Genomic DNA, 8,804 nt, shown 5'->3' with positions numbered 1-8,804 from the left:
GGCCATCAACCTCAGCAGAGTTGCAACTCCTACTCTCCGGTTCATTGGACTTAACCACGTCAGCTAACAGGGAGGTGAAGATGGTCAACCACCACACAAGGGAGACAAGAGTGCCTACAACTGCAAGCAGGAGAATCACATCCATCAACCATGTGGGATCTAAGCCCCCTCTTGATATAGAGGTGGAGTGAACATCACCATCCCAGAGTACACAAGATGGAGTAATAAAATAAGGATTAGAGTGGACTTACTGGCATTCTACTTTAGAACTGTTGTGATTAGTAATGGAAGAAACTGTAACATTGATGTGGAGAAAGTGGCCATGGCAGTTGTTGAGGACAGGGAGATAGAAAAAGAGATGTGATGTAGGGGCATTTTCAAGACTTGGAGTTTTCCTAAACGATATTGCAGGAATAGATGCTGGACATTATATATCCTGCCATAACCCACTGAATGTACTAGGGGAGAGTGTAAACTACTATGTGAACTTTAATCCATGTGGTACAGCAGTGTTCCGAGATGTATTCACCAGATTCAATGGACATGCCACAATGATGAAAGAGGTTGTTATATGGGAGGAGTGAGGAGTGTGTGGGGTATGTGGGAACCTCTTATATTTTTTAATGTAATATTTTTTGTGATCTATGTATCTTCAAAAAAATACAATAAAAATGAAAAAAAATATGATATGCTCATCTACAAGCAATTTATACTTATACTTGGATTAGGTCTTATGTTTAGACACAATATCATCTGATTTAATTATCATCTTCATAATGTTTTAATATGATTTTTGCTTATCCTTACAGCCACACAAAAATTATTTTGTGAACTTAGAGTTGTAAAAAAAAAAACAAAAAAAAAAAACGTTATAGTGGCGGACTTGGCCCAGTGGTTAGGGCATCCGTCTACCACATGGGAAGTCCTCGGTTCAAACTCCGGGCCTCCCTGACCCATGTGGAGCTGGCCCATGCGCAGTGCTGATGCGCGTGCAAGGAGTGCTGTGCCACAAAGGGGTGTCCCCCGTGTAGAGGAGCCCCACGCGCAAGGAGCGCACCCCATAAGGAGAGCCGCCCAGCGTGAAAGAAAGTGCAGCCTCCCCAGGAATTGTGCCGAACACACGGAGAGCTGACACAACAAGGTGACGCAACCAAAAGAAACACAGATTCCCATGCCACTGACAACAACAGAAGTGGACAAAGACGACGCAGCAAATAGACACAGAGAACAGACAACCGGGGTTGGAGGGGGGGGAAGGGGAGATAAATAAATAAATAAATCTATAAAAAAAAAGTTAATAAAATCTTTTATAAGAATTGCAGTCAATGTATAAAATTATTAGGGAACAATTGGCATAACTAAAATTACTGTATTAACAGAAAATACATTTCTCTTTATTCAGGTTTTTGTCTCTCCCACTGATTGTTTTAATTTTTATTTTTTATTTTAATTTTTTTGGCCTTACAACAGGAATTTATTATCTCAGAAGGCTAGAAGATTTGCTTCCTCCTTGGTCAGTTTTCCTTCTGGCTAACAAACTTTGGATTTCCTTGGCTTTTCCATTAAATGGCCATGCACCTGGCAATTTTTTCTCCTTTCTTCTCTTAGGTCTGTTTTGTTTTGGTTTTTTTGTTGTTTTTGTTCTTTATTTTTTATTTAAATGTTACTCTCAAAAAATATGAGGTCCCCATATACCCCCCCCCACCCCCCTCACCCCACTCACCCCTCTCCTCCCACATCAACAACCTCTTTCATCATCATGGCACATTCATTGCATTTGGTGAGTACATTTTGGAGCACTGCTGCACCATATGGATAGTGGTTTATGATATAGTTTACACTCTCCCCCAGTCCACCCAGTGGGCCATGGCAGGACATACAATGTCCAGCATCTGTCCTTGCAGTACCACCCAGGACAACTCCAAGTCCTGAAAATGCCCCCACATCACATCTCTTCTGCCCTCTTCGTACCCTCAGCAACTAACGTGGCCACTTTCTCCACATCAGTGCCACAATTTCTTCCATTACAAATCACAATAGTTTTTAGATTTCTTTAAAATGTTTCATATATGCTTTTTTTTTTTTTAAAGATTTATTTATTTATTTAATTCCCCCCCCTCCCCTGGTTGTCTGTTCTTGGTGTCTATTTGCTGCGTCTTGTTTCTTTGTCCGCTTCTGTTGTCGTCAGCGGCACGGGAAGTGTGGGCTGCGCCATTCCTGGGCAGGCTGCTCTTTCTTTTCACGCTGGGCGGCTTTCCTCACGGGCGCACTCCTTGCGCGTGGGGCTCCCCCACACGGGGGACACCCTTGCGTGGCACAGCACTCCTTGCGCGCATCAGCACTGCGCATGGCCAGCTCCACACGGGTCAAGGAGGCCCGGGGTTTGAACCGCGGACCTCCCATATGGTAGACGGACGCCCTAACCACTGGGCCAAAGTCCGTTTCCCCATATATGCTTTAGTATCATCAAAATCTTTCCTATCTTATTCATATTTTAGCAGGAATTTTCTTACCGTTCATCGTAAAATTGGCTATTATTTGGTATGTAAAACATTAGAGGGGTATTTTAATTTTAAAAATATTTAAAACTGATTTTCTTTGATTTAAAAAATATATATACCATCTAGGTTTCTTCCTCTGCAGGTAGCAAAGGGGGCCACTTATCATATTTTTGTTTTGGATTGTTATTTTTCCTTATACAGAAGAAACAGAAGAAGAGAATGGTAAGATGTATTTATTTTTATCCTAAATAGTGTTTGAACCATTAAAATTCATTAATATTCCATACTTGATTTTTGAAAATATTATAGCAAAGTCAAAGTCCACAGTCCATGATGTGACTCTTGTTGAACTAAAATAGAGTTGAGAGACTAGAATATCTTTCTTCTACTTATAAAGAAGTAATTTTAAGTATTTTGCTATATACAGAGTTATAGGCTTTAATAGAGGACAAGATGTGTCTGCTTGTGCCCTGGAAGGAAATTGGGGAATCAAAAAATTCTAAAAAGCAAAAGCTTTGTTTTTGATGTTTTGCCTTCCATCACTGCAATAAGTGTTGCCCTGTATGCAAATTGCCAAGACAACTACTTCCATATTTTCCTCAGTATCTATGTCCTATCTTTTTCTTTTCTTTTTTCTAATTATTAAGCTTATCATCACAAAAGTTTTAGATCACAAATGAGATAATATGGCTATGAGTCTCCAAAAAGAGCCGGAGGTTATCAGAGGGGTCTCCCTTATGCACACCTGAGCAGAGTCCCAGAGACAGATAAAGTAGATACAACCTCAGGTATTGGTTCTTCTGAGGGCTACAGAGACCCACAGGTTCTATGGTCACGGCAGATGGAGTTCAGTGCCATGTCAGTTGGCCCTACTTTGGAGTTTGTGTTTCTGTGTGATGGAGCTGGACTCAGATATGATCTTTGTTCACAAGCCTCTCTGGTTACTTTTACCAGATCTGTAGTTGGCTCTGGGGTTTAGTGTCTACCCAGGGGTCCCGAATCTCTGGACAGACCATGTGATAGCCAGGCCCTAAGTCTCAACAGATTTGCAACTCCTACACTCTGGTTTATTGGACTTACCCCACTCAGCTAACATGGAGGTGAAGAAGGTCAACCACCACACCAGGGAGCCAAGAGTGCCTACAACTGAAAGAAGGAGAATTGCAGCCAGCATCCATGTGGAATCTAAGCCCCCTCTTGATATAGATGTGGAGTGGACACAACCATTCCAAGGTCCACAGGATGGAAGAATAGAGTATGGATTAGAGTGGACTTACTGATATTCTATTCATGAACTATTGTGATTAGTAATCGAAGAAAATGTGGCATTGGTATGGAGAAAGTGCCCAAGATGGCTGCTGGGGGTAGGAAGTGGGAGGAAGAGATGTGATGTGGGGGCATTTTTGGGGGTTGGAGTTGTCCTGGGTGGTGCTGCAGGGACAATTACTGGACATTGTATGTCCTCCCATGGCCCACTGGGTGGACTGTAGGAGAGTGTGGGCTATGGTGTGGACCATTGACCATGAGGTGTGGCGGTGCTCAGAGATGTATTCACCAAGTGCAATGAATGTCTCATGATGATGGAGGAGGTTGTTGTTATGGGGGAGAAGTGGGGTGGGGTAGGGGGTATATGGGGACCTCATATTTTTTGAATGTAACATTAAAAAAAAAAAGACAAAAACAATAAAAAAATAGCAATAACAAAAAAAGAAAGAAACACAGATTCCCGTGCTGCTGAGAACAACAGAAGTGGACAAAAAGAAGAACATTCAGCAAAATGGACACAGAGAACAGACAACTGGATGGGGGTGGGGGTGGGAAGGGGAGAGAAATAAATAATAAATTTAAAAAAAGGATATTGTCTAAAAAATGTCAATTCATATTAGATTATTTAATATTTAAAATTTGGTCTTCGAAGTCACATATTGTGTTTATTCTTTAGTCATTATGTAAATCCTATAGTCTGTTAATAGGTAATAAATAAGACCTAGTGAAAGGGAAACACCTACTTAACATCTGTGGTTATTTATTTATTTTTTTAGTCATTCATTCATTCATTCATCTATTCACTTTGACTTTTCTCAAGACAAAATAAATTACAATCTTAGACTAATTTTTAAAAGAATAGGTCTGAAGTCAATCTGTGTTTAAATTCCAGTTTTATTCTTAGTTGTATCATAATTTTTTAAAAGACTTGACATCCTATGTCATGTTTTTTATTTCGAAAATGGCTATGATAATGGTATTTATGACATAGGTTTATTCTCAGTATTAAAAAAGATCATACATCTAAAAATACTGACATGTATTGAAAATAAAATTAATAGAAGTACTAGTTGCCATGGTTGTGATTATTGACCCTGAAAAAGAGATGCATTTAAGTCAATATCTGGGACCCCATGAAACCAAAACAAATATACTTTATTTGTATAGAATAAACTACCCCATTTAAATTTTCATGTATGTCATCAGACTGAATAATTCTGCTTTCACGTTTGAGTAGTTTTATTGATCTAGACACCTCTTGTTTTTAGCTAACGATAAACTATTGAAATGTCACTAACATGGCCTTAAGTCATCATTTCTATATGTAGAGTGAGGAAACAATTTTTTGACATAGTTGCATCTCTATTTTCAGTATTATCTGCTTATTCTGATTTATTTGCTTTTATCAGCTAATCTTTCAAAGAAATGTGGTAAGTTTTAATTTGGCATGTTATATTTATCTGGTTGTTTCCTTTTTAGGAAGAAATATCCATAGGTAAGCTCGATGACATGGTAATTCAGCCTTTCTCTAGAAAATGGTTATGGGCTCACTGTCCAACAGCCGTAATGTTAAAGACATCACAGATTTAGTAATAAATAATAGTTACCTCATCCAGGCCCCACTCACCAGAGTCACTGTAACAATAACATTTTAACCTTCAAAGTCAATACTCCACTCACAAATAAACCACACCAAGGTATGCAGACAGACACAAAAGAGCACCTATCATTTATTTCTCCCAATAGATGGTGAGAAAACCTTCCTCTATGCATCTGAAATGACAAGGGAGGATTGACCCACTCCAGAAACGGCCATCCTTAAGACATGATGCCCAAGTCGGGGAGATGTTTCAGTCTGCACCAGAGACTGGCCTCACAGTCCACGGCTGGGTCCTTCAGAAACCCTGAACCATCCACTGACACGTTGCCACAGCACAGGGTGTTTCTGATGTGACCATCACCTCCAAGGACTGAGGGAGCTGCTCCATCAGGCTTGTGTAACTCTCAATTTCCCTAGTTGCAATTGTGCTCCTAATTCTCATGGAGATCTTCATTTTAAAACAAAACACAAAGAAATAAACAAACAGCATCAAGAAAAACTACTTCGGTGATGGCTGTGTATAGCCTTTCTCACCTTAGACATCAGGCAAAATTTTTAAGGGTCTTGGCCCAGAAGAGACACAATGCTATTTTCAAAACGTCCCCTGCTTCTTGTGACTTTGATATCATGCTCAGATTCAGCTTTCCTGCTTGACAAAGTCTTCCCCCACAAGGATCTATTAATCACATCTCATAATGCTCCGAATGGGCCTAGACAACAAAACCCCACTCAAATTGAATTCAGATAGCCTCCAGATTAACCTAATCTTAAAAACACTGCTCATTGATTTATTTACATTTTCAATAATTCTGTCTGATTCATTTGCCAAGCATTGAACTAATAAGTTTATGTAACATTTATGTAATCTAAAACTTCTTAAAAACTTTAAAAAATAAATATAGCGATTCCCATATGCCCCACACCCTCACTCTGTCATCATTCCCACTTTAACAACATCCTTCATTAGTGCGATACATTTGTTACAATTGAAGAACACATATTTAAGCATTGCTGGTAACCTTGAAGTATAGTTTACATTATAGTTTATGCTCTGTTCCACACAATTTTGTAGATTATGACAAAATATATAATGACCCATCTGCATCATTGCAATGTCACACAGGACAATTCCAGTGTCCCAAAAGTCCCCCCATATTGCACACACACACATACACACATATATTTAAGGCCTCTGTATACAAAACTCAGTAGCACTTCGACTGTAACAAGGTAGGTGATATCTCACGTAGATGTCTAGAATGAGTTGCCATTTCAGTCTTGGATCTCAAATTCCAGTTTAATGTCTCAGATGTTCACTGATACCTTACAATAAGATAGGTGCAATGCCTAGAGCCAAATTTCCTGGAATTTGAGAAACTAATATTTATCCCTTTTTATTTGTATTCTTAGACAAAATCCATAAAGAACTTGGTAACTTCTGTGTTTCTTTCCCATGCTAAATTGAATTGAAAATATAGCCTGTGTTCTCTTAGAATGCTTATATCTTCTGTGATTGGTTTCAGAGAAAGAAAAATCCTGGGAGAAGAGTATAAGTGAAATTAAAACTTACAATAGATACCAAATACGTCATTATCTACAACAGTCCCTGTTTTGCACAGTATACCAGCTAATCTTGAATGTTTTTATCTATATTAAAGGTCTGAATAAAGTTTGAAGATTTGCAGGGAAAAAAGAATATATAATTAAGAACGAGTTTATACTTGCCATTTAACTTCTCTGGAATTTTACTGTAAAAATGTTGGGGAGTTGGGTAACCCAAGTGATGTATAAGACTATTTTGAACTAAAAAGATCATTTGATTCTAGGTATATAATTTTAATGAAAAATAAGATCCAAGTCATTAAATGCAAGGATTTTGTTTTAGAACTGTCTGCTTTAAAAATACACAAACTATGCAAATCACAGATATAATGGTATCAACTTATTGGGAAATGCAGATGGTAGATAAATTAGAAATGTCATCACTGTATGCTAAATCCAGCAAAAACACAGCCACAAAGATTCTCCAAAGCTAAAAAGGTTAAAATGGTTTCTGCTCCTTACCCCCTCTTCTAGCACCCTCTATTTTATTTTTCTTATCTCTTAGATCTTCCAAACAGCATGCAAATATGGGTGTGGGAACGGTAGCCATGGGGGCTGCTGGGGGTGGGGAACGGGAGGAAGAGATGAGATGTGGAGGCGTTTTCGGGACGTGGAGTTGTCCTGGATAGTGCTTCACAGACAATTACGGGACACTGTAGATCCCCCCAGGACCCACTGGATGGAACGTGAGAGAGTCTGGGCTATGATGTGGACCATTGACTATGGGGTGCAGTGATGCTCAGAGATGAACTTACCAGGTGCAATGGATGTATCACGATGATGGGAGAGAGTGTTGCTGTGGGGGGAGTGGGGGGCGGGGGCGGTGGGGTTGAATGGGACCTCATATTTTTTTTAATGTAATTTGAAAAAATAATAAATAAATAATTTTTTAAAAAGTAGAAATAAGAAAAACCTCTTTTAATCTATTACCTTCATGCAACTGCTAAGACATGGCTTTATTATTACAGAAAACCCCTACTAAATACTTGTGAATACTCATTCTCGCCAATTTGACCCCTCTATTCCACTCATTTTCATTCAGAAAGAAGCCTGAATCCTGAAAATGACTTCATGGCTCTAAACGCTGCTGCACCCTCTCCACCCTTGTCCTTCTGACCACATCCCCCTCCTCTCCACCCACCTTACTCCATTCCCACAGAACTGGGCACCTGCTGCTTTCTGAACACCTGGATGTGCTTCTACCTCTATGCTTGAATATGGTAGTCTCTCTTTGTTGTTCTGTTCACTTTTTCCATGCTAAAATTTGAGGCAAAAAATTCATAAATAGGATATTGGGAAAATATTCTCTGATTTAAAATATTGTTGCAGACATTTCAGAAGGCTGTAAATGTGACATATTTCCTGAATAACAGTTGTATCATTAGAGATACATTTGAAAATTCTGATATCACACTCACCAGAATAATTATCTCATGAATCATTTTCAGATATGAAATGATTTGGAGATATTTTACCCCAAGTGAAAAACTTCAAATTTATACACATGGGCAATGGTGTATAGATGATGCTTATTTATTTTAATTTTTCTCTATTTATGAAAAGGAGCCTCACATGCTGTCTTATTGTTTTATCATCTTTGCTCTAATCCTTCTCCTAGACATTGAATAGTTTTATCTCAAAAACTGAAATTAATTCCTTCTTTTATCTTCTACTTCCTTCTTACTTTCTTCTCCTGCAGAAGACATACTGGATGGAGTCACTGCTCATTCTTACTTTATGTGTCAGATGATGAAAAATGTGTCACATGCTTCAGAGAAGCAAAACGTGCCTGACAATCCTGAGCGATTTGATACCCTGGTGGCTGTGCTAGGTCA

The sequence above is a fragment of the Dasypus novemcinctus genome, chromosome 22 (genome assembly GCF_030445035.2).
Source record: "Dasypus novemcinctus isolate mDasNov1 chromosome 22, mDasNov1.1.hap2, whole genome shotgun sequence".
NCBI classification, from domain to species: Eukaryota; Metazoa; Chordata; class Mammalia; order Cingulata; family Dasypodidae; genus Dasypus; species Dasypus novemcinctus.
Note: the sequence above shows the minus strand (reverse complement) of the source record.